This window comes from Aegilops tauschii, chromosome 6, assembly GCF_002575655.3.
Source record: "Aegilops tauschii subsp. strangulata cultivar AL8/78 chromosome 6, Aet v6.0, whole genome shotgun sequence".
NCBI lineage: Eukaryota > Viridiplantae > Streptophyta > Magnoliopsida > Poales > Poaceae > Aegilops > Aegilops tauschii.
Window position 1 is genome coordinate 367,891,227 of NC_053040.3, and position 22,533 is coordinate 367,913,759.

Genomic DNA, 22,533 nt, shown 5'->3' on the forward strand with positions numbered 1-22,533 from the left:
GGGTGGCTATATCATTTAATTTAGTAAGATGTGCGACAACAGTTTAAAATTCATAGCCATAGAAAGGATCAGACTCAACCAAAGTAATTATATCAGGATCAACAGAGAATTCATAATCCTTATCAGTAACAAAGATAGGTGAAGTAGCATAAGCAGGATCATATTTCATTCTAGCATTCAGAGTTTTTTGTTTAAGCTTAGCTAATAATTTCTTAAGATCACTTCTATCATTGCAAGCAAGAAAGTCTCTTTTAGTTTCTTCATCCATAACATAGCCCTCAGGCACAACAGGCAATTCATATTTATTAGGGGGAGAGTCTTCATCATCACTATCATCAATATTATCTGTTTCAATAATTTCATTCTCTCTAGCCCTAGCAAGTTGTTCATCAATAAATTCACCAAGTGGCACAGTAGTGTCAAGCATAGAAGTAGTTTCATCATAAGTATCATGCATAGCAGAAGTGGCATCATCAATAACATGCGACATATCAGAATTAATAGCAGAAGCAGGTTTAGGTGTCGCAGGCTTACTCAAAACAGAAGGTGAATCAAGTGCAGAGCTAGATGGCAGTTCCTTACCTCCCCTCGTAGTTGAGGGATAAATTTTTGTTTTCTCGTCTTTCAAGTTCCTCATAGTGACCAGCAGATATAAATCCCATGTGACTCAAAGAATAGAGCTATGCTCCCCGGCAACGGCGCCAGAAAATAGTCTTGATAACCCACAAGTATAGGGGATCGCAACAGTTTTCGAGGGTAGAGTATTCAACCCAAATTAATTGATTCGACACAAGGGGAGCCAAAGAATATTCTCAAGTATTAGCAGCTGAGTTGTCAAGTCAACCACACCTGGATAACTTAAAATCTGCAGCAAAGTATTTAGTAGCAAAGTAGTATGGAAGTAACGGTAGCGGTAGCAAAAGTAATATTTTTGGGTTTTGTAGTGATTGTAACAGTAGCAACGGAAAAGTAAATAAGCAAAGAACAATATGTGAAAAGCTCGTAGGCATTGGATCGGCGATGGAGAATTATGCCGGATGCGGTTCATCATGTAACAGTCATAACATAGGGTGACACAGAACTAGCTCCAATTCATTAATGTAATGTAGGCATGTATTCCGAATATAGTCATACATGCTTATGGAAAAGAACATGCATGACATCTTTTGTCCTACCCTCCATGGCAGCGGGGTCCTAATGGAAACTAAGGGATATTAAGGCCTCCTTTTAATAGAGTAACGTACCAAAGCATTAACACATAGTGAATACATGAACTCCTCAAACTACGGTCATCACCGGGAATGGTCCCGATTATTGTCACTTCGGGCTTGCCGGATCATAACACATAGTAGGTGACTATAGACTTGCAAGATAGGATCAAGAACTCACATATATTCATGAAAACATAATAGGTTCAGATCTGAATCATGGCACTCGGGCCCTAGTGACAAGCATTAAGCATAGCAAAGTCATAGCAACATCAATCTCAGAACATAGTGGATACTAGGGATCAAACCCTAATAAAACTAACTCGATTACATGATAAATCTCATCCAACCCATCACCGTCCAGCAAGCCTACGATGGAGTTACTCACGCACGGCGGTGAGCATCATGAAATTGGTGATGGAGGATGGTTGATGATGACGACGGCGACGGATTCCCCTCTCCGGAGCCCCGAACGGACTCCAGATCAGCCCTCCCGAGAGAGTTTAGGGCTTGGCGGCGGCTCCGTATCGTAAAACGTGATGAATCCTTCTCTCTGATTTTTTTCTCCCCGAACACGAATATATGGAGTTGGAGTTGAGGTCGGTGGAGCAACAGGGGGCCCGCGAGGCAGGGGCCGCGCCCAGGGGGGCAGGCGCGCCCCCACCCTCGTGGACAGGTGGTGGGCCCCCGGCCTTGATTCTTTCGCCAATATTTTGTTTATTTTCCAAAAATAAGTTCCGTGGAGTTTCAGGTCATTCCGAGAACTTTTGTTTCTGCACATAAATAACACCATGGCAATTCTGCTGAAAACAACGTCAGTCCGAGTTAGTTCCATTCAAATCATGCAAGTTAGAGTCCAAAACAAGGGCAAAAGTGTTTGGAAAAGTAGATACGACGGAGACGTATCAAGAGGGTGTTGGGTTCGAGAGGAAAATGAATGCTGATGGTTGTTACTGGAAACCTGAGCAATACCCCAAAACCAAACGGGTTGCTGCAAAGGAACCTTGAGTGGATCCATCCACCTTATCTGGCTTCACTTGTGCTAACCCCGTTATCATTGATGAATCCATTGATGCAAACTATAAACTGTTTAAGAATCAGAATGGTGAAGTATTTGCCAGGTATATTGGTACTAACTGCAGGAATGGGCCACCTATGAAGAAGATCTGGGTACGCAAAAGCTGTCTTGAGAATCTTCTTGTGAATGTCATCATGACAACACAAGGGAAGAAGACAAACCCCAGACCAAAGGCTTCATATGGTCCAAAGGCTTCATACAGACACATGACTCACCTGAGTTACCCTAACGCCAATGTTTGCAGGGAAATCATACTCAGATGTATGAATATGAGCGTGTTTCCTCAAACCGCTATGTTCATAAGACCAAGAACTTTTCTGCTTATTCATATGAGTATTATTCTCCTCCTGCAAGGCTATTTGCTAGGGCTCCAAAGCCGAAGTTCTCAGATGCTGCACTTAGACTCATTGCTTCTAAGCCACCCCTGAAGATGTGGGTGGTTAAGAAGAATTAACTTTCTTTTGCAGGGAAAGGTCTCCAGCCGGAAATCAAAGGCGTCTGATGCTATTGCTGGGGACCTAAAACATCTTGTTGGGCGCAAGACAAAATGCCCAAATGGTCTCACTGTGTATTTTGTTCCTGAATCACTTGCCAAACATCCTATAAGTCCTAACCTTGATCTGAGCTTTGATAATCCACTTGTCCGTCAAATTTTTATGCTTCACAATACTCTTGGTGAAGCCTATCCCCCTAACTGTACTGTAGGGTATGACACCAAAGTCTTCAGAATGGATTATGGACAGCGGATGCACTAATCATATGACTGGTGATCGAAGTCTTCTCATGGACTCAACCTTACGTCCATCTGACAAGAGTCACATCACATTTGCTGACACTAGTAAAAGCAAGGTATTGGGTCTAGGTAGAGTTGCAATCTCAAAGGATCAGCACATGGATAAAGTGATGCTTGTTGAATCCCTTGGTTTCAACTTAATGTCTGTCTCAATGCTTTGTGACTTGAACATGATTGTGATATTTGGAAAATATCGTTTCCATGTACTAATGGAATCTGACAAGTCTCTAGTCTTTGAAGGGTATCGGAAAGATGATTTGTACATGGTAGATTTCTCAGCAGGACCACAGCTTGTCGTATGTCTTCTAGCAAAAGCTTCATAGTGCTGGCTCTGGCATCGGAGGCTAGGGCATGCTGGCATGAGGAACCTGTACACTCTCGCAAAGAAGAAGCACGTCATAGGCATCGAGGGCGTCAAGTTCAAGAAGGATCACTTATGCGGTGCCTGTGAAGCTGGAAAGATGACAAGGGCCAAGCATCCCTCAAAGACAATCATGACGACATCTCAACCCTTCGAGCTGCTACACATGGACCTATTTGGCCCTACTCACTACTCCACTCTCACTACTACTGCTTGTCTCTATGGCGTCGTCATTGTTTATGATTATTCGAGATATACGTGGGTGCATATAATTCTCTACAAGACTGAAGTGCAGGATGTCTTCAGACGCTTCGCCAACCGTGCCATGAATAACTATGGCATCAAGATCAAGCATACCAGAAGTGACAATGGCACAGAGTTCAAGAACACCGGCCTCGACCTTTACCTAGATACATTGGGCATCACTCATGAGTTCTCCGCTCCATATACACCTCAGCAGAATGGCATCGTGGAGCGCAAGAACAGAACACTCATTGAGATGGATTGGACGATGCTTGATGAATACAAGACTCCAAGAAAGTTCTGGCCTGAAGCCATTGATACTGCATGTCACGTCATCAACCGAGTTTATCTTCACAAACTTCTGAAGAAGACATCCTATGAGCTCCTGACTGGTAAAAAGCCAAATGTAAGTTACTTCAGAGTATTTGGTGCTAGGTGCTGGATCAAGGATCCACATCACACTTCAAAATTTGCACCGAAAGCACATGAAGGTTTTATGCTTGGTTACGGAATGGATTCGCACTCCTACAGAGTCTTCAACCTCTTTCACTATAAAGTGGTTGAAACTGTAGATGTGCGGTTCGATGAAACTAACGGCTCGCAAAGAGAGCACCTGCCAAAATGTGATAGATGAAGTTCCACCTAGTGAATCCATCAAGCTTATGGGAACTGGAGAAATCATACCGTCTGAAGCTCAGGCTGAAGATGAACTTATCATTTCTGCACCTAATCAACCTGAAGACAATGCTCAGCCTGAAGACAATCCTCCTAATGATGACAACGATCAGCAAGAGAAAAATCTTCATCCAGTTCATCCTCGTGTTGCAAATGAAGTACAGATTGAGAAGATAATTGATAGCATCAATGCACCTGGTCCACTCACCCGTTCAAGAGCAACACAGCTAGCAAATTTCTATGGGCACTTTGCAATTGTCTCAATATTAGAACCCAAGAAAGTTGCTGAAGCCTTCATGGAACCTGAATGGATTCAAGCTATGCAAGAAGAGCTTCAATAGTTCAAGCTGAACAATGTGTGGGAACTAGTCAAGCGTCCTGATCCTCACAAGAACAACATAATAGGCACCAAATGGATATATCACAACAAGCAAGATGAGCATGGTCAAGTTGTCAGAAACAAGGCTCGTCTCGTTGGCCAAGGATACACTCAAGTTGAAGGGATTGACTTCAATGAAACATTTGCTCCTGTGGCAAGGCTTGAAGCTATTTGCATACTGCTAGCCTATGCAAATCATCACAACATCCTTCTGTATCAAATGGATGTGAAGAGTGCGTTTCTCAATGGCAAGATTGAAGAAGAAATGTATGTTGCACAACCACCTGGCTTTGAAGATCCAAAACATCCTGATATGGTATACAAGCTCAACAAGGCATTGTATGGCCTCAAATAAGCCCCTCGCGCTTGGTACGACACACTCAAAGATTTCCTGAAGAGCAAAGGCTTCAAACCTGGTTCCCTGGATCCCACACTCTTCACGAAGACATATGATGGTGAACTGTTTGTGTGCCAAATATATGTGGATGACATTATCTTCGGCTGCACTAACCAGAAATACAGTGATGAGTTTGGACACATGATGCAAGAGCAATATCAAATGTCCATGATGGGTGAGCTGAAATTCTTCCTTGGTCTTCAAATTCATCAACAAAGCAACGGCATCTTCATATCTCAAGAAAAATACCTCAAAGACTGCCTGAAGAAGTTTGGAATGCAAGACTGCAGAGGTTACACGACGCCAATGCCAACTAAAAGTCATCTGAGTCCTGACGCCAATGGTAAAGAGTTTGATCAAAAGGTATACTGCTCCACGATTGGTTCTTTACTTTATTTATGTGCATCTAGGCCAGATATAATGCTTAGTGTTTGCATGTGTGCCCGATTCCAAGCGACACCAAAGGAATCGCATCACTTAGCAGTGAAGCGGATTCTTCGATATTTGGTTTACACCCCAACACTAGGATTATGGTATCCAAAGGGCTCAGAGTTTGATCTAGTTGGATTCTTGGATGCGGATTATGCTGGTGACAAGGTGGATTGCAAGTCTACATTAGGCACATGTCACTTTCTGGGACGATCACTTGTTTGTTGGTCTTCAAAGAAGCAGAACTGTGTATCTCTCTCCACTGCTGAATCTGAATACATTGCTGCTGGATCTTGCTGCGCTCAGCTTCTATGGATGAAGCAAACACTCAAGGACTATGGCATCCATCTGAAGCAAGTACCACTCTACTGCGACAATGAAAGCGCCATCAAGATTGGCAACAACCCAGTTCAGCACTCGAAGACAAAGCACATTGAAATTCGTCATCACTTTCTCAGAGATCATGTTATGAAGGAAGATATTGATATCATTCATGTCAACATAGAAGAGCAACTGGCAGATATCTTCACAAAGCCCTTGGATGAGAAAAGATTTTGCAAGTTGCGGTGTGAGCTAAATATCTTGGAATCCTCAAATGTCCTGTGATCAGGCACACATCCTAACACTTATGCATGTTGATGACTTAGATGTGCAACACACGAAGTAATGTATATCTTCAATCAATGAAGACATACACTCTGAGTGTGAATACATTAATGTGGAATTTGACTTCGGTGCACCACGATAATTGTGCGCCGTGTCCGGGTCTAATACTTCCTATACGGTGGGTAACGCCACCACCAAATTCTTATTTGGAGTGTTTTCTCTTGGCGTTACATTTGCTAAGTCTTTGCATTTGATTTATCTTCAACATTGATTTGTCTTCATGATGATCTTCACTTTGATGATTTAGTCTCAATCAGATATATACATATATTTGTGTTCTGTCCTCTACATCATTCACTTATAGCTATGTCTTCTCGTTTGAATCTTTTGAACTAAGTGAATGTGATCGGACCCTAACCTCTCTATGCTTCCTTCTCAAATCTATCTATCCAAATCATATGCATTCTATTGAAACTGTCGAATGTCTTCTCTGGATCCTTGTCAGCAGAAGATACAGAGACAAACATTAAATCTATTTTAAATGCTCAATCCTATTGCCTGAAACCCGGAGAAGCCGGAACGACCACCCGACAGTTCAGGCGTGCGTGGGAACATGGAACAACTCCCAATGTGTTGCATGTTCGCCACGTGTCCCTCAGATGTGAACCGCCAGGGGCACCTGCGTAATTGCGCTGTGTTGTCCCTCTCCTTATAAATACACATCACATCGTGGTCAAAATACTTCTTCCACCTCTCCACCTCAGACAAACCCTAGCGCCACCGCTAGCTCTCGACGACGCCGGCGACGAAGCGCTTAGCTGCCGCGACCTCACCGACGCTGTCTTCACGCCGGCCGCAGACATCGTCTTCTCCGCCGCCGCCGTAGGTGTCCTCCGTCGCCAAGTTAGGGCACGGAAGATCGAACTGCTCGGCCTCATCTTCTACTCCGTCTAGCAGTTCATCATGTGGTAAATTAAAACTCTCTTCTTACTGTCTTTTTGATCCGATGGATTCATCTTTCCTTACCAAAAGTAGTTTCTGCCTCCACAAGTTGGATCTATCCTGTTCTGCATCTCATAATATGCCTAGTATATTCACTTATGCTTCACACATAGTTAGATTCCTCACTTGTACCTATTCTTGGATTCGTACAAATCTGGAACCAACTCTCAACATATAAGTGAATGTCTTCGCGCTATGAGGTCAATGTCTTCTAAACTGATTTATCTTCAAAATCTTCTGAGAATGCATATGACCTCTTCCCCTTCCCTCGCATCTCTAATGCTGTCACAGGTACATGTCCGTGGGAGAATCCCTTGGTTCTCATAGTCTGCATTCATTTGCAGAATTCTTACAGCATCACATTAATTCTCCCGAAGCTAGTTCTTGTCTGACCAGCAGACGGAAGACTCTGACAGCGTTGAAGCCATTCAGTCTGAACTTCATGGCAACAGAAAAGTCCGCAAGGAAGGGAGGCAGACATCGCCGTGGGGGGACATCAGGGGATTTGCCACCAGATCTCTATGAGTTGTACAAGACTGATCCAGAAGAGGATTACAATCAGCACAAAACACGAATCCAATGGATTCGAAGATATTGGGACGAGCAATGGTTCAAATACAGGTTTGTGACCCAGGAGTATGCTGAGAAGAATGCCATCAAGAGTCCTTGGGGAGATATTCTCTTTCGAAATCTTCAACCCAAGAACAGAGCTAAAGCCATTGCTCAGGGTTTCTACCCCTGTATGGTCCGTGGACCACAGCCTGCCAATGCCGACCCATCATCATTGCTATGGTGTCGTGAAGATAATCTTTTCAAGCGCAATTTTCAGCATGCAAAGACATCGGCCAAAGAGAACAAGAAGAGTCTCGGATGCGATTTCAACCCAGGGCCTTCTGCTCCGCGGGCTGATGGCACACGAGATGCCAATCCAAATGTCATCGGCCCCTTCGACAACTTTGATGGTCTCCTCTCCTACATCGCTGCTCAGAGGGCCACGGTGGATCAGTCTGGAGATGAAGCTGATTCTGATGAGGCTCCTGCTCCACCAAAGCCTCAAAAGCAGAAGAAACCCAAGGCTTCAAATCCCTCCTCTGCACCAAGAGCTTCGCGAGCGAAGCCTCTGGCCACTGCTCCTCCTGCACCTAGTGTGCATTCTGAAGATCTCTCTCGCATCTCCAAGACAGAGAAGAAGAAGAAGCCCATACAAACTACTGGTCAAGCACTAACCCCAGCTGCCGTTCTGAGGAATGAGAACGGAGCCATTGATCTGTCTAGTGACAATCATCTTGGCGATGATGCTCTTGAGCTGCTGATAAAGAGCAAGCAAGAGGTGGAAATCTTCAACGATCTTCCCCTTTTCGATGTGGACATCCTGAACAAGTTCATTGATGAATGGTTTGACAGCCCAAACCTCAGCTTTGATGATCTTCAGCTTCCTGTTGGCCTCAGCGTTTCATTCCATGGAGCCATTGCTCCTGAGCTGGCTCTTGCTCAAAGGATTGTTGAGCTAAAGAACAAAATTGACTATGAAAAGGCTCAGTTCAAGAAGCATATGGCCAAGCTCAGTGTGATTGATGTCCAAAACTTCAAGCAAATGATGCATGAGCTCAAGGATGCGTTTCACAAGAAACGTGATGAGCTAAAGGTTCACGCAAGCGCATGAAACTCCTTGCTGCCAAATGTGTTCAAGCTTACAATGAAGCTGAGAAGCGCAAGGCACTTGGGCGTCCTGGCATCGACCCCAAGATGGCTACCAAGAAGAAGAAGAAGAAGCCTGCTGTGGACCAAGCTGAAGCATCCAGGCGGGAGGAACCTCGCATTGTCTTCCCCGCTAGTATGACAGGCGTGAAGCCAAAGGTCCCCACAGTGGCTTCAGATCTCAAGAAAACAAGGACAACCGAAGCCGAAGCCAGAAAGCGCAAGTCCAAGAACACCACTGATGAAGCTCCACCAACCAAGAAGAGAAAAACCAAGAAGAAAGATCGGACTGCTCCTACAGAGCCCCTCGTCGTCGAGCCAATCTCAGTTGCTCGTCCTGCGTCTGCACACCAAGAGCGTCGGTTGATAGTTCATGAGCCTGCTACCACAGAGGCTCCTGAAACTGAAGAGATTCCAGCTGTTGACCCCACCGCAGCTGAAGACATTGGTCACCAAGACAATGTAGAAGATGATGAAGTCCTTCCTCAGATCGAGCACAACGTGGTATCATCACCTGTTCTCACGAACCGCGAACTCATCAGCATTGGTCTTCCTTTGACGCAAGTGCTCAGGATGATTCATGGGCTGATCACCCTCAAGACTCCCCCGTGAAGAAGAAACACCAACTACTCCCCCAACTCAAGTCACCACTCCGGTACTTGAAGATGAAGACTTTGTGGCCCAGACAACTCCATCTCCACAAGCGTCGCCAGCGTTTCGCAGGCTTCGCAAAGGACCAAGGCCACAAGTCACTCTTTCGAGTGTTCCAGAAGGAGAAGAGCACCAATCAGTATCTCGCCAAGTATTTCCTGAAGCCTCTCCAACTGTGAACATCTCTGAGTCTGAAGCCAAAGCTGCTGAAGACATTCCGGCTGCATCAGCCGATGAACAAGAAGAACCAAGACAAGAAGAAGAACGTGTTGCTACACCCCCGTCCAACCCTAAAGTTGTTCTCGAGGAGAACGTGTCCGACCCTCCAGCTACTCAAGTAGAGGTTAACAATACTGAGGCGGCCACAAACAACACTACTGAAGCCGGTGACGTTGTCATGGCTGAAGCTGATGTGGCGCCAGAAGTTGTTGCACCTGAAGAAAATCTGCAGCCTGACGTTAATGCCAATGCCACTGCTCCTATACCGCCTCCAAGGCCACACACCATTGAGCAAGCATTCGATCAAGGTCTGCTAGTCACTGTCAGATGGCCCATTCTGGTTCCTCCACCTGCTGCTAGTCCGCAATTTGACTATCATGTAGAGCACAGGCCTCAGGTCCAGAAGCCTAAGCCAAGGTTGCCAAGGTTTCCAGGTACTGCAACTTCACCAGGATCTTTCAATGCAAATGGCTTCATTGCACACAACACCTTCTTTGATAGTGCCAAGAACCCCTACTCCAAGCTAAGAATTTCATCTGATCGGTTCTGGAGCTATCAGCAGCACAGTTACTATTCCTGTGTTCTCTATGATCAAGGGCGCATCTTCCCACATATGTGTCTAGACTATGAAGCTATTGCTGGACTGCCCTGCTTAGAAGAAGCCCTTGACTGCTTCCGTGATGCTGGTCTTCTGAACTTTGTGACTGATAAAGAGCATTGGAATGAAGATCTTATGTTGCAATTCTATGCTACCCTCCACATTCGCGGCTTCAACAGGGATCCGAAGACATGGATCCTTGAGTGGATGACAGGCAATGTCCATCACGAAGCCAAAGCTCTTGATATCATTGAGCTAACTGGTCTGCCCACTCCAGGTGAACTCTTCGAGCCTGGTTGTCAGCTTCACCACAATGCTTTGGAGAGCATCTTTCAGAAGCCAGAGCCCAACATGAGCCAAATGCTGAGCATGATGAAGCCACTGCCACGCGACGCTGAATACCCAAGAGAATTCTTTGTTGAAGACCTAGAGTATCTGCCCCACACTATTTATCATATCATCAGGCGAACTCTATGGCCTGTCAAAGGACATTCTTCTTCAGCGAAGCTTGAAGGAGCAATGAAGACATTGGTCTTTTATATCTTCAATGGCATCAGCTTCAATGCTCAAGACTTCTTCATCAGGCAATTGGCTGCATCTGGCTCTGACCTCTTTAGTCTGAAGTTCTACGCCCCACGGGTTATGCACCTTATCAAGCTTCATTCAGCTGTCAACTATCAGCCCTCTGCACGCAACCATCTGATATTCTCGCCAGAGGTTGATATGTCCACTGAAGCCATCTACCCAGAGCCAGCCAAAGAGCATGTTTATCTTCACAATGCTGATCACCAAAGCTTCACACAGCCCATTGAAGGAGTTCAAGCCGTCACTCGTGTTTATCCTTTGGCTGGCAATACACGTGCACCTCACCGTGCCCATACTGAAGCCACTGAAAGCACTATTGCTCAAAGGCCTCGGAAGCGATCTCGTGTTCTCAATGACCGAGAGCTTCTCGTCGCCCTGCATAAAAAACAGGATAAGCATCACTACTGGCTGAAGCGACAGATGCAGAGCCTCTTGGTGGATGTCAACCGCATTCGCAATCTTGCCACCAAGAATGCTTTTGTCACACATGAGACCTGTAGGAGGTCATGGAAGAGTCTGACATTGCTCAGTGCTAAAGCTGATCTTCAAGACGATGGCTTCACTGAAAGATTCAAGTTTGATTCCACTCCTCCCAAGAATGTTGTCTTGCGTCGGACTCCCTCACTTGAAGACTCTGACTATTCCTCCTCAGCTGCAACTGTTAATGCTAGAGTCATTGATGACCAAGATGATGCTACTTCACCACCTCCAACTTCGACGCGTATCGACACTGCACCAAGTTCTTCTGCACCACCAAACCTCAACGACGACCCTGCTGCTTCATCTACTCCTCATGGGAACGAGTAGAGGCTCTATGTCTTCAAACCTTTTTGGTCCTTACTGACAAAAGGGGGAGAAGCATATGAGTTGATAGTCTTCAAGCGGGTCCATATGGGTGGTTGCTTTATATTTTGCCAAGTGCTTACAACTCTCGCTCTTGATACTTTTGGTTCTTTGAGTTGTAACACTTAAACTTGATGGTCGTCTGCTACTTTTTCTGCTATTCTGTGATGCGATGATAAATTCCGCATATGCGATGATAAATCCCGCACGAAGTCATATTGCAGACATCCATTTTTCATTATGCATGTCATTATCTTCGTTATATCTTTTCATGCATGATGAATTGCCTTCACAAGTTGAAGAGGATCTCCACAAGTACAACCTGCCATGTGCATTTGCATTCCAAAAGCAAAATACTAATATGCACATCTTCAGGGGGAGCCTTTTGCTACTTATGAAGACAATATCTTAATCCTTTACAATTTCACATAATTTTATCCCCGTTGAAAACTTCAACCAGTTTGTCATCAATTACCAAAAAGGGGGAGATTGTAAGTGCATCTAGTGCCACCCCTAGTTGGTTTTGGAGTATTGACGACAAACCTGGTTGAGGGACTAATGTGTTTGTGAGAATTGCAGGATAACACAGGTAGTAGTCCCTCATTGATTCGGTTTACCTACCGGAGATGACCCCTAAAAATGTGTGAAGACATTGAAGACAATGGTGGTATGTGAAGATATTCACATTGAAGACTATGACATGAGAAGACATCGCATGAAGACTTTGGAGCGCGAAGACATAGTTGTTTCGTAGTTTCATTTTCTTCTTTGTTGAGTCATAGGAACCACCGTACTGTTAAGTGGGGTCCAAGTGAACAAAGTCAGAGTGACTAAAGTGATGCTCAACCAAATCCTATGTCTTCGAATGAAGACAATCAGAGCAAATCTTATCCAGAGCTGGATGAGTCAGCTTTACTTGTAGCCCAAGTCAAGCTGTCGCGTGTGTTTGAAATTTGACCGTTGGAACACGTGTCAGTTCCTTAGTGACCCAGGGTCATTTCGGACAATCAGGTCGGGTTGCCCTAGTGGCTATAAATAGCCCACCCCCTACACCATAAATTGGTGGCTGCTCAGAGTTAGTGCATGACTTTTGTCGTTTGAGAGCAACCCACCTCCGAAGCTTTTGAGAGAGAGAAATCCTTGCGAGGACAAAGCCCAAACACCCAGAGCCAAAGAGTGTTAGGCATCACTGAAGTCTTTCTGTCCGCGTGACCTGAAGACTTGTTACACTTGAGGACTGTGAATCCTCCAGCCGGTTAGGCGTCGCGTTCTGAGCATCCAAGAGTCATTGTGGATCGCCGGTGAACGAAGTCTGTGAAGGTTTGGAAGTCTACCTTGAAGACTTACCAGAGTGATTGGGCGAGGACTGGGTGTCCTTAGCTCAAGGGGAATAAGGTGAAGACACGGTCTTCGGAGTTAAATCTCAGCCTCCCTAACCAGACGTACAGTTGTCACAGCAACTGGAACTGATCCAACAAATCCTTGTCCTCATCAAGCGTCTGGTTCTATCTCCTCCCTCTCTTTATTTACAGTTTGTCTTCGTGAAGTCATTGCCTGCTTGTGTCACCTGTTTGACTTCACCGTGTGACTTCTATTGTTGTTTGGCTTCACACTATCTTCCATCCTGATCTTTACGACCTAGATGTTATTAGTCTTCGTGCTTTCACTTCATTGAATACTTGACTATGGCCTGCCTAGTGTAGTCTATCTTCCGCTGCATGTTAATAGGTTCATTTCTATCGTTTGTCTTCGAACTCCCATGTTTTGAAGACTTTCATAAAAATCGCCTATTCAACCCCCCCTTCTAGTCGATAACTAGCACTTTCAGTGACCTTTCGTATACCCATCGTGCGTTGTGCGGCACGTCGTGGCGAGGCGAGACGTGGCATGGCGAGGCGGGTGGCGGAGGAGGAGCTCACGTGGATGTCCCTCTTGTTCTGATGCTCATACATGTGGGGAAAGAACCTTCCTTATAAAGAGGTCCAACTCTCTCTAAACTAGCAATGTGGGACTAAACTTTAGTTCCACCTCTTGCCTTGCACGAATGGGCTGCGTGGGCCTCTAGGATTTATTAGGAATTTTTTAAACTACTATTGGGATGGCCCAAAATAGAAAAAATTCCAACACATCCCACACTTGGACAATGGAGGCATCCTATTGTTCACAGATCGCAAAAAGGTCCCAGAACCTAGTATTAAGAGAGCATTCCCCTAACCAAGTACCATACCAGAAAGACACATTCTCCCCATTCCTAGGAACCCATTGTAAAAAACTTTGGCAACAGCAAAAGCCCAAGCAATAGTTTTTCAGAATGGACATACATTCCTAGTTCTAGCCCACAAAATGTTTGGTTTATCAACGGTATATTTGAAGCACATGAGTTTTTTCCAATCACTATTCCTATCATCAAAAAATCTCTTCTCCAAGAAGCCAACAAAGCCATATTAAAATCTCTAAGGTTGGGAACACCCAGCCCACCAAACTACTTTCTCCAAGAGATAAGCCCACATTTAGCCAAATGATATTTGTGTTCATCTCTCAACCCCCCCCCCCCCCCCCGAGGAAATGAGACATTTGAGAGGTGATGGCATCAATTGCCCGTGTAGAGAATTTCATCATAAACATCAAATAAGTAGGAATACTAGCAATACAAGTAGTAAGTAGAATAAGCTTGCCCGTATAAGGCAAGATTCTCCCCAACCACCCTGCAGTATTCTTAATAATTCTATCAATGCTAGGTTGGAGGTCCTCCCTCCTAAGTTTTTTATAGTGCAGAGGAACTCCCAAATATCTAAAGGAGAAATCCCCATCTGATAGCGAAAAATTGGTGGAAATTCTCCAGACACTACTTCATTAACATGGATAGTATGAGGATCACTTCTATGAAAAATATTTTTTTAACCAGAAAGTTTCTCAAGGCAAGCCAAGATCCATTTCAAATTTCTAGCATGCTCCACAAATGCATCTAGAAAAAGAATAGTGTCATCAACATATTGTAAACTGACTACACCCCGAAGAATCACATGTGCCAAAAGCCCAGCGATCATATTATGATTAACAACTTTCATAAGCACCTTAGAGAATACATCAACCACCAAATTAAAAAGTAGAGGGGGGAAGGGGTCACCCTGCTTCAACCCCTTCCCCCAACAAAGTGGGGCCCATTTTCTTATTTGTTTTGCAAGAAACTTTCAATCTATTCATCTTCAATCATGGTAGTACAACGAATACCAGAAATAAAAATTACGTCCAGATCCTGGACCACCTAGCAACGCCTACAAGCACTGAAGCGAGCGAAAGACGCGTCGCCATCATCGCCCCCCCATCGCCGGAGTAGAGCACAACTTGTTGCAGTAGACAGTCGGGAAGTCGTCGTGCTAAGGCCCCATAGGACCAGCACTCCAGAACAGCAACCGCCGCCGATGAAAAATAATGTTGATCGAAAGGATCCAAACCGAAGACACACGAACGTAGACGAACAACGATGAGATCCGAGAAAATCCACCAAAGATAGACCTGCCGAAGACACACCTCCACATGCGCACCAACGATGCTAGATGCACCGCCGGAATAGGGGCTAGGCGGGGAGACCTTTATTCCATATTCAGGGAGCCGCCGCCGTCTCGCCTTCCTGAGCAGGACACAAGCCCTAGCAAGATTGAAAAAAAGGACTAAAAACGGAGCCCTCCCGCCGGCCCTTGCCAGGATCCACCACGCCTCCATGGCCCTAGGGCCACCGAAGACGAGGCGGACCTGCGCCGACGCCGGCGAGAGGCACGAACCCTAACTTTCTTTCTTGGAGGAGGAGGAGGCGGCTGCTAGCACGGTCGCATCTTTGTTAAAGTGGGGCCCATTAATATCATTAATCCTAACGCAAAAGAAACCTTGGTGTAGAGAACTACACACCAACCAATCCATTTACTGCCAAATCCTCTAACTTGAGCATCTCCACAAGGAAATCCCAACTAACCCTATCATAAGCCTTTTTCATAATCTAGCTTCAAAACTAAACCACTAGTCCTAGTTCTATGGATCTCATGAACCACTTCATGAGCCATAACCGCATTTCCAAAATGAAACTACCCTTAATAAAAACAGTCTAATTTTGAGAAATAAGTCTATCACATAGGAGAAGCTCTAATTGTCATACCTTTAGAAAAAAAAATCTTAGTAGCATAATTACTCAGGCTGGTAGGCTTGAAGTTCTCCATATCCTTAGCATTAGGCACTTTAGAGCATCTCCAACCGCGCCCCCAACAGGCCCTACTCAGGCGTTTTTTCCACGCCGGCGCTCAAAAATCGGCCTAGTCGCGCCCCCGGAGCCCGTTTTTCGCCGGCTTGGGCCGAAATCGGTGCCAGCGGCCCCAGGCCGAACCCGGCGTGCTGGGGGGCGCCCGGGGGTGCCGGGGCGAGCGGTTTTGGCGTGAAAGCGTCGCGGGCCAGCCGAGTCAGCGTCATGCGCCTCATCTTCCCTAGAACGCCTCGGTTTCCCGCGGGGAATCAATGGCAAGGCTGCCGCCGGTTAGCCTTGCCATTGATTCCTCACGGGCGACGCGTCACGGGCTGGCGGGCGTGGCGACGCCTCCCCTTTCGCCACGCGTTCACACAGCCTGGGGCTATAAAACCAGAGGCTTTCCCTCGCCGCTGGCCACACCAGCCCGAGCCACCGTCCCTCCTCATGTCCGCTGCCGAGCTCTACCGCTCTCCCCTTCCCTCCCCTTCCCCTTTCCCTCTCCATGGTCGAACGCTTCCCCGGCGACGCCGCGGCGGCCAACGGCTTCGGCCGCCGCTCGCTCCAGGAGTGGGAGGCGTGGCTCCTGTTCGAGGCCAACATCCCGGCGTTGCCCGACATGCGCGCCGGGCCGACGGGGTGGAAGCTCAACAACGGGGGCGTCCCCATCCCCCCGGTGCCCGACGCCGACGCGCGCCCCGGCATCTTCGTCGCTGAGGTCGACCGCGTGCGTTCGTCCCTGACGGACGAGCAGCGCGCCCTCCCCCAGTACGCCGCCGACAACCGTGCGGCGTGGGTGGACTACTTCCAGCGTCGGCAGGCGCAGCGGCTGGCGTCCACCAACGGGGCGCCGGTGCTGGGCGGCATCAAGAACAACGACAGCCGCCGCGTCTGGTGGGGCGTTGCTACCTCTTGAGCACTGCGTTGGTTTTCCCTTGAAGAGGAAAGGGTGATGCAGTAAAGCAGCGTAAGTATTTCCCTCTGTTTTTGAGAACCAAGGTATCAATCCAGTAGGAGGCCACGCACGAGTCCCTCGCACCTACACAAACAAATAAAATCCTCGCAACCAACGCAATAAAGTGGTTGTCAATCCCTTCACGGTCACTTACGAAAGTGAGATCTGATAGGTATGATAAGATAATACTTTTGGTATTTTTATGATAAAGAGAAATAAAGATGCAAAGTAAAATAAAAGGGCAATAGAAATAGCTAAGTATTGGAAGATTAAATATGATGGAAAATAGACCCGGGGGCCATAGGTTTCACTAGTGGCTTCTCTCGAGAGCATAAGTATCACGGTGGGTAAACAAATTACTGTTGAGCAATTGACAGAATTGAGCATAGTTATGAGAATATCTAGGTATGATCATGTATATAGGCATCACGTCCGCGACAAGTAGACCGACTCCTGCCTGCATCTACTACTATTACTCCACACAACGACCGCTATCCAGCATGCATCTAGAGTATTAAGTTCAAAAGAACAGAGTAACGCTTTAAGTAAGATGACATGATGTAGAGGGATAAACTCATGCAATATGATATAAACCCCATCTTATTATCCTCGATGGCAATAATACAATATGTGCCTTGCTGCCCCTACTGTCACTGGGAAAGGACACCGCAAGATTGAACCCAAAGCTAAGCACTTCTCCCATTGCAAGAAAGATCAATCTAGTAGGCCAAACCAAACTGATAATTCGAAGAGACTTGCAAAGATAACCAATCATGCATAAAAGAATTCAGAGAAGATTCGAATATTGTTCATAGATAAACTTGATCATAAACCCACAATTCATCGGTCTCAACAAACACACCGCAAGAAAAGATTACATCGAATAGATCTCCACGAGAGAGGGGGAGAACATTGTATTGAGATCCAAAAAGAGAGAAGAAGCCATCTAGCTAATAAATATGGACCCGAAGGTCTGAGGTAAACTACTCACACATCATCGGAGAGGCTATGGTGTTGATGTAGAAGCCCTCCATGATCAATGCCCCCTCCGGCGGAGCTCCGGAAAAGGCCCCAAGGTGGGATCTCACGGGTACAGAAGGTTGCGGTGGTGGAATTAGGTTTTTGGCTCTGTATCTGGTAGTTTGGGGGGTACGTAGGTATATATAGGAGGAAGAAGTACGTCGGTGGAGCAACATGGGCCCCACGAGGGTGGAGGGCGCGCCCTCCTACCTCGTGCCTTCCTGGTAGTTTTCTTGACATAGGGTCCAAGTCCTCTGGATCACGTTCATTCCGAAAATCACGTTCCCGAAGGTTTCATTCCGTTTAGACTCCGTTTGATATTCTTTTTCTGCGAAACTCTGAAATAGGCAAAAAACAACAATTCTGGGCTGGGCCTCGGTTAATAGGTTAGTCCCAAAAAATAATATAAAAGTGTATAATAAAGCCCATTAATGTCCAAAACAGAATATAATATAGCATGGAACAATCAAAAATTATAGATACGTTGGAGACGTATCAGGCGTCCCCGGCCGCACACTCCACGAGGTGCTGGCGTACCTCGAGGGCGGCAGTGACCTGCCGCTCGCAGACCCTGCCGCCGCGGCGGCGGCGCCCCCCCCTCGCCGAAGCGCTGGGCCCTGGGCGCCCAGGAGGTTCGGCTCCTCCTCTTCCTCCCGCTCCTCCTCCCACTCTTCCGGCTCGCCGGCGCTGTTCCGCATCAAGGCCGAGCCCGCCGCGGAGACGCCGCTCGGCTGGCGCACCCGCAGCGTCGGCATCGTCATCAACGAGGGTGCCAAGCGCGCCCCCTCCTCGGCTCCTCCGTGCTATGTCAAGCCAAAAACGGAGCCGGGGCTCGTCACCGTCAAGACGGAGCCGGGGCTCCCCGTCGTGAAGACGGAGCCCGGGCTCGCCGGCGGCGTCCAGGAGGAGGAGCTCGACGACGCGGCGGCCCTGAAGTGGGCGCGCGACGACTGGGCGCAGACGGAGCTGCAGCGCGAGCACCTCGCCTTCGAAGCTCGGCGCCGGGGCCGGGACGAGGGAGGCGTGGTCGTCCTCGACGACAGCGACAACGACAACGTGCCGCCGCCACCGGTCCGCCATAGAGACACCGGGCAGGAGTCCAACAGGGGCGGCCGCGCTATCAAGGAGGAGGCCGCCGACGACGACAAGGACGACGGCGACGTAGGCGACTTCGCCGTGCTCAGCGACTTCTTCGCCCCGTAGTTGTTTTTTTAATAACTTATGTAACGCCAAACATGTCCAATATTTATGTCAAGTTTGCCGAATTTAGCTGAACTTTGCCGAATTTGGTTTTTTTCAAAATAAAAACCCGCGTCTAGGGGGCGACCCTGGGGCGAGCGGCTGGGAACCCGCTCGCCCCCGCGCCGATTTTAGCGTCTGCTCGCCCCAGAGGGCGCTTAAAATCGCCGCCTGGGGGCCCAACGGCTAGAGATGCTCTTAGGGATCCGAGTAATAATAGCAAAATTCAGACGATAAACATTCAGAATGCCATTTTCAAAGTCCCTAACTAACCACATAAAGCCATTTTTTACTAGATCCCAAAAGGTTTGATAAAAAAAAATGAAAGAAAGGCTGTCAGGGCCAGGTGCACCACCAACATATGGACTCATAATAGCGGCTTTATTTCTTCCCCAGAAAATGATCTTTCCAGCAGAGCATTTTCTTCTGCAGTCACTAACTCATTATCAGCCCAAAAATCTGGACCCAAATGAATTCAAACGAGAACAAATTTTGGCAAAAGGAAGTAGCTACCTCCAACATGTCAGTGGTAGAGGTAACATTACCATCAGTCCCATTAAGTTCAGACATGTCATTCGCACTCAGTGCACAATCTGCCGTCACGATGGAACCCCTCCAAATCTCCAATACCCAGTGAGTGCGCTGATTGTGGGAACGGAGCAGCATCAGACACCCCGGTGAGAGCTTTGATGGGAAGATTTGTGTGCTGGAGGTGGAGGTGGGTCATAGGAAGGGTTTACCGCAGGCTTCACAAACGATAGGGAAGATGGACCCCTGAGCTCCACGATAGAGCCGCAGGTATTTTCGTGCTCAACACAGTAGTTCTGAAATTAATGGTGCAAATCTGAATAATCTTATTTTGTATGTGTGTGGTTGATTGCACATAATATGTGGTGCAAATCTGAACAATTTCTGGTTGTAATTACAAGAGTACAGTACAGGGACACATCATTTGATTGTGAGCTGAATGATTCGGTATGCACCTATTGTTGTGCCCCTAGATAAATTATTACACCATAAATTGTTAACTGAAATGATAGACTGTCTATGTTGCCAAATTCATGTGATTGCTTGTAATTATGAGACCACATACTGGGTAATTTATTAGATGTTGTACAGAATGTCAGGAATTGGATGATATGGCCAGTAGACCACATATCGATAGGTCATGGAAAAATTGGTTGGAGCAGAAAATGTGACTTGTAAGATAGAATGCGACTGTGAATATTGAGGTTGCAGTGCATTCTGTTCATGAAGTAGAGTTAGCAAGCCTTATGGAAACTGTGGGCATTAACAAACTTGTATAAATTATCGATCAATACGGGAATGGGAGAAATTAATGAATATAAGTCAATGAAATGAGTTCAAGAAAGTATAGTAACTTATTTTTACATACTCTTGTGCGCATCTGTGCATTGCTTGCAGAGTGCGGATCGGTAGAACAGGAAATACTTTTCTGGTCTGTGGCAAACTGTCGCAGTTAACGCTCGGAGGAGGTTGGTTGTGCAGGCGTTGTTTCGTTCATGATGCCCCAAGATTCTCTTCTTCCACTGCACGTAACAGGGGAGCTTGCAGCGTGTCGGGTAGTGGGGAAGAGCGGACGCAGATGGAGTTCTTGATGCAACCAATTAATAGGTAAGTCGTGGAATCTATCTTTTTGCATCGAGTTTCTAAGATCGATCTGCCTTGTGTTCAACTATTGTGCGAAATTCATTCTACTGGAGGAGGTCAGTGACAGTGATGTCCTGATGGAGCCGCTCCATCAACCTGTGCCGCAGCCGTAGGTAAGGTGGAGCAAGCATCGGTGCGTCATTAACTCATTACCCTGTGATCGCGTCCACGAGAGAGTTGGAGCAAGCGACAGCGGCGGCCCTGAGTGCGGACATGCAGATCTGTGAGGCGGAAGCGGTGGTGGCTGCACAAAGGGATAGCTCACCGCAAGCGCCCGAACAATTAATCCGGCAAGCACCTGGATAGAAGCGCAGGTGTGTTTCTGCTTGCATATTATTTGTGTCTGTCAGATGTTTGTTTTTTTAGCATGGGCTTGGTTGATAAAAGACTGTCAAGGGCTCAAGGCTAGTAAATTTGTGCAGCTAATTCTAATTTTATGCATGGTTGAGCTCATGCGTGACAGCAAGTGTTAAAAGAGATTTGCTCCCACAAGTTGGTTCAAATTTATGACTACAAACAGTGTATATGACCCTATTTTATCATGATGTATGTTGTTTGGTGACTTAATTTTAGGCAACACATAGTCTTGATATGGATCCAATTTTTTTGACATCATACCAGGAGAGTTGTAGTTAGTTAGTACTCCCTCCATTTCAATGAATAAGTGTGCACACATTTCAAAATTTAGTCGCTGATAGCATGTGAAGCCCGATTCAAGTATATGGACAATATCAATTTATTTATGGTGCTTATGAATATGTACATGCATATCATGGACCTGGTACATTTGAATATGTTCATGCATATTGTGGAGCTGGTTGGACTAGGTGACACTAGTGTTGAGGCTTACTACCGTCTCATTGCTTTGTTCAAGTACTGCATGGTGTAAAATGCAACCATTCACAGATGCTGGAGATGGGCTATGTTTGGAGGATAGGATTGCTCAAAATGGAGTTTTTATCAAACATATATATGGAGGTGAAAGGAGGTGTTGCGCAAATCGTGCGACTGATGTACTGCATGATGCAATCAGTGGCAACAATAATTTAACTAATGTGCCAGGCAATGATAGGTTTATTGGCTCCTGCTAAGAGCAAGGAGATGGGTCGACCAACGACGAGCAGGGGTTGAAGAGAAACAGATTTTGCACCATTTGTCGGTGGCAAGGTCACAAGAGGACACGAGAGAAACAGATTTCGGCAATGTTCCAAAGCAGCATCAGAAACCTGCAAGAACAATGGAGTTGAGGGACTCCGTCCAAAGAATTGTACCAGGTCTGCCGAATTAAGGTTGACGGGAGAAAACATAATTTTGATGCCAAGAGGAGCTTAGTTTATCTGTTACAGATTTTGCGAGGGTGTTTGTATTGTTGTTTTAGGTTGCTACAGAGAGTGCTTAGTTTATGTGCTTAATGACCAGTCATTAATTGTTGTTTGTGAAATGACAAGATCAGGACTAAAATTCAATGTTTCTGTGTTATACCTTTACTTTGTGATTTCTGTACTGATCTAATCAAGCCAAATGTTTGGTGTTCTGACATGGGCTGTAGCATTTAAGAGTACAGATATGGGGTGTATGTCAGTTAAATGGTTTCTACAAAATGTCTGTCTGGGAATTTGTCAAATAATGAAGTTTTGAAATGGTTGTTGCAC

At 46.3% G+C, this 22,533-nt stretch overlaps 1 long non-coding RNA gene across 1 annotated transcript; it reads left to right on the forward strand.

Moving 5' to 3' along the window:
• The first annotated feature begins 20,644 nt into the window (after positions 1-20,644).
• LOC120965877 (uncharacterized) lies at positions 20,645-22,368 on the forward strand. The gene is made up of 2 exons (XR_005758866.3): positions 20,645-20,845; positions 20,989-22,368. It is a non-coding gene; the product is annotated as an uncharacterized lncRNA (long non-coding RNA).
• The last annotated feature ends 165 nt before the right edge of the window (positions 22,369-22,533 follow it).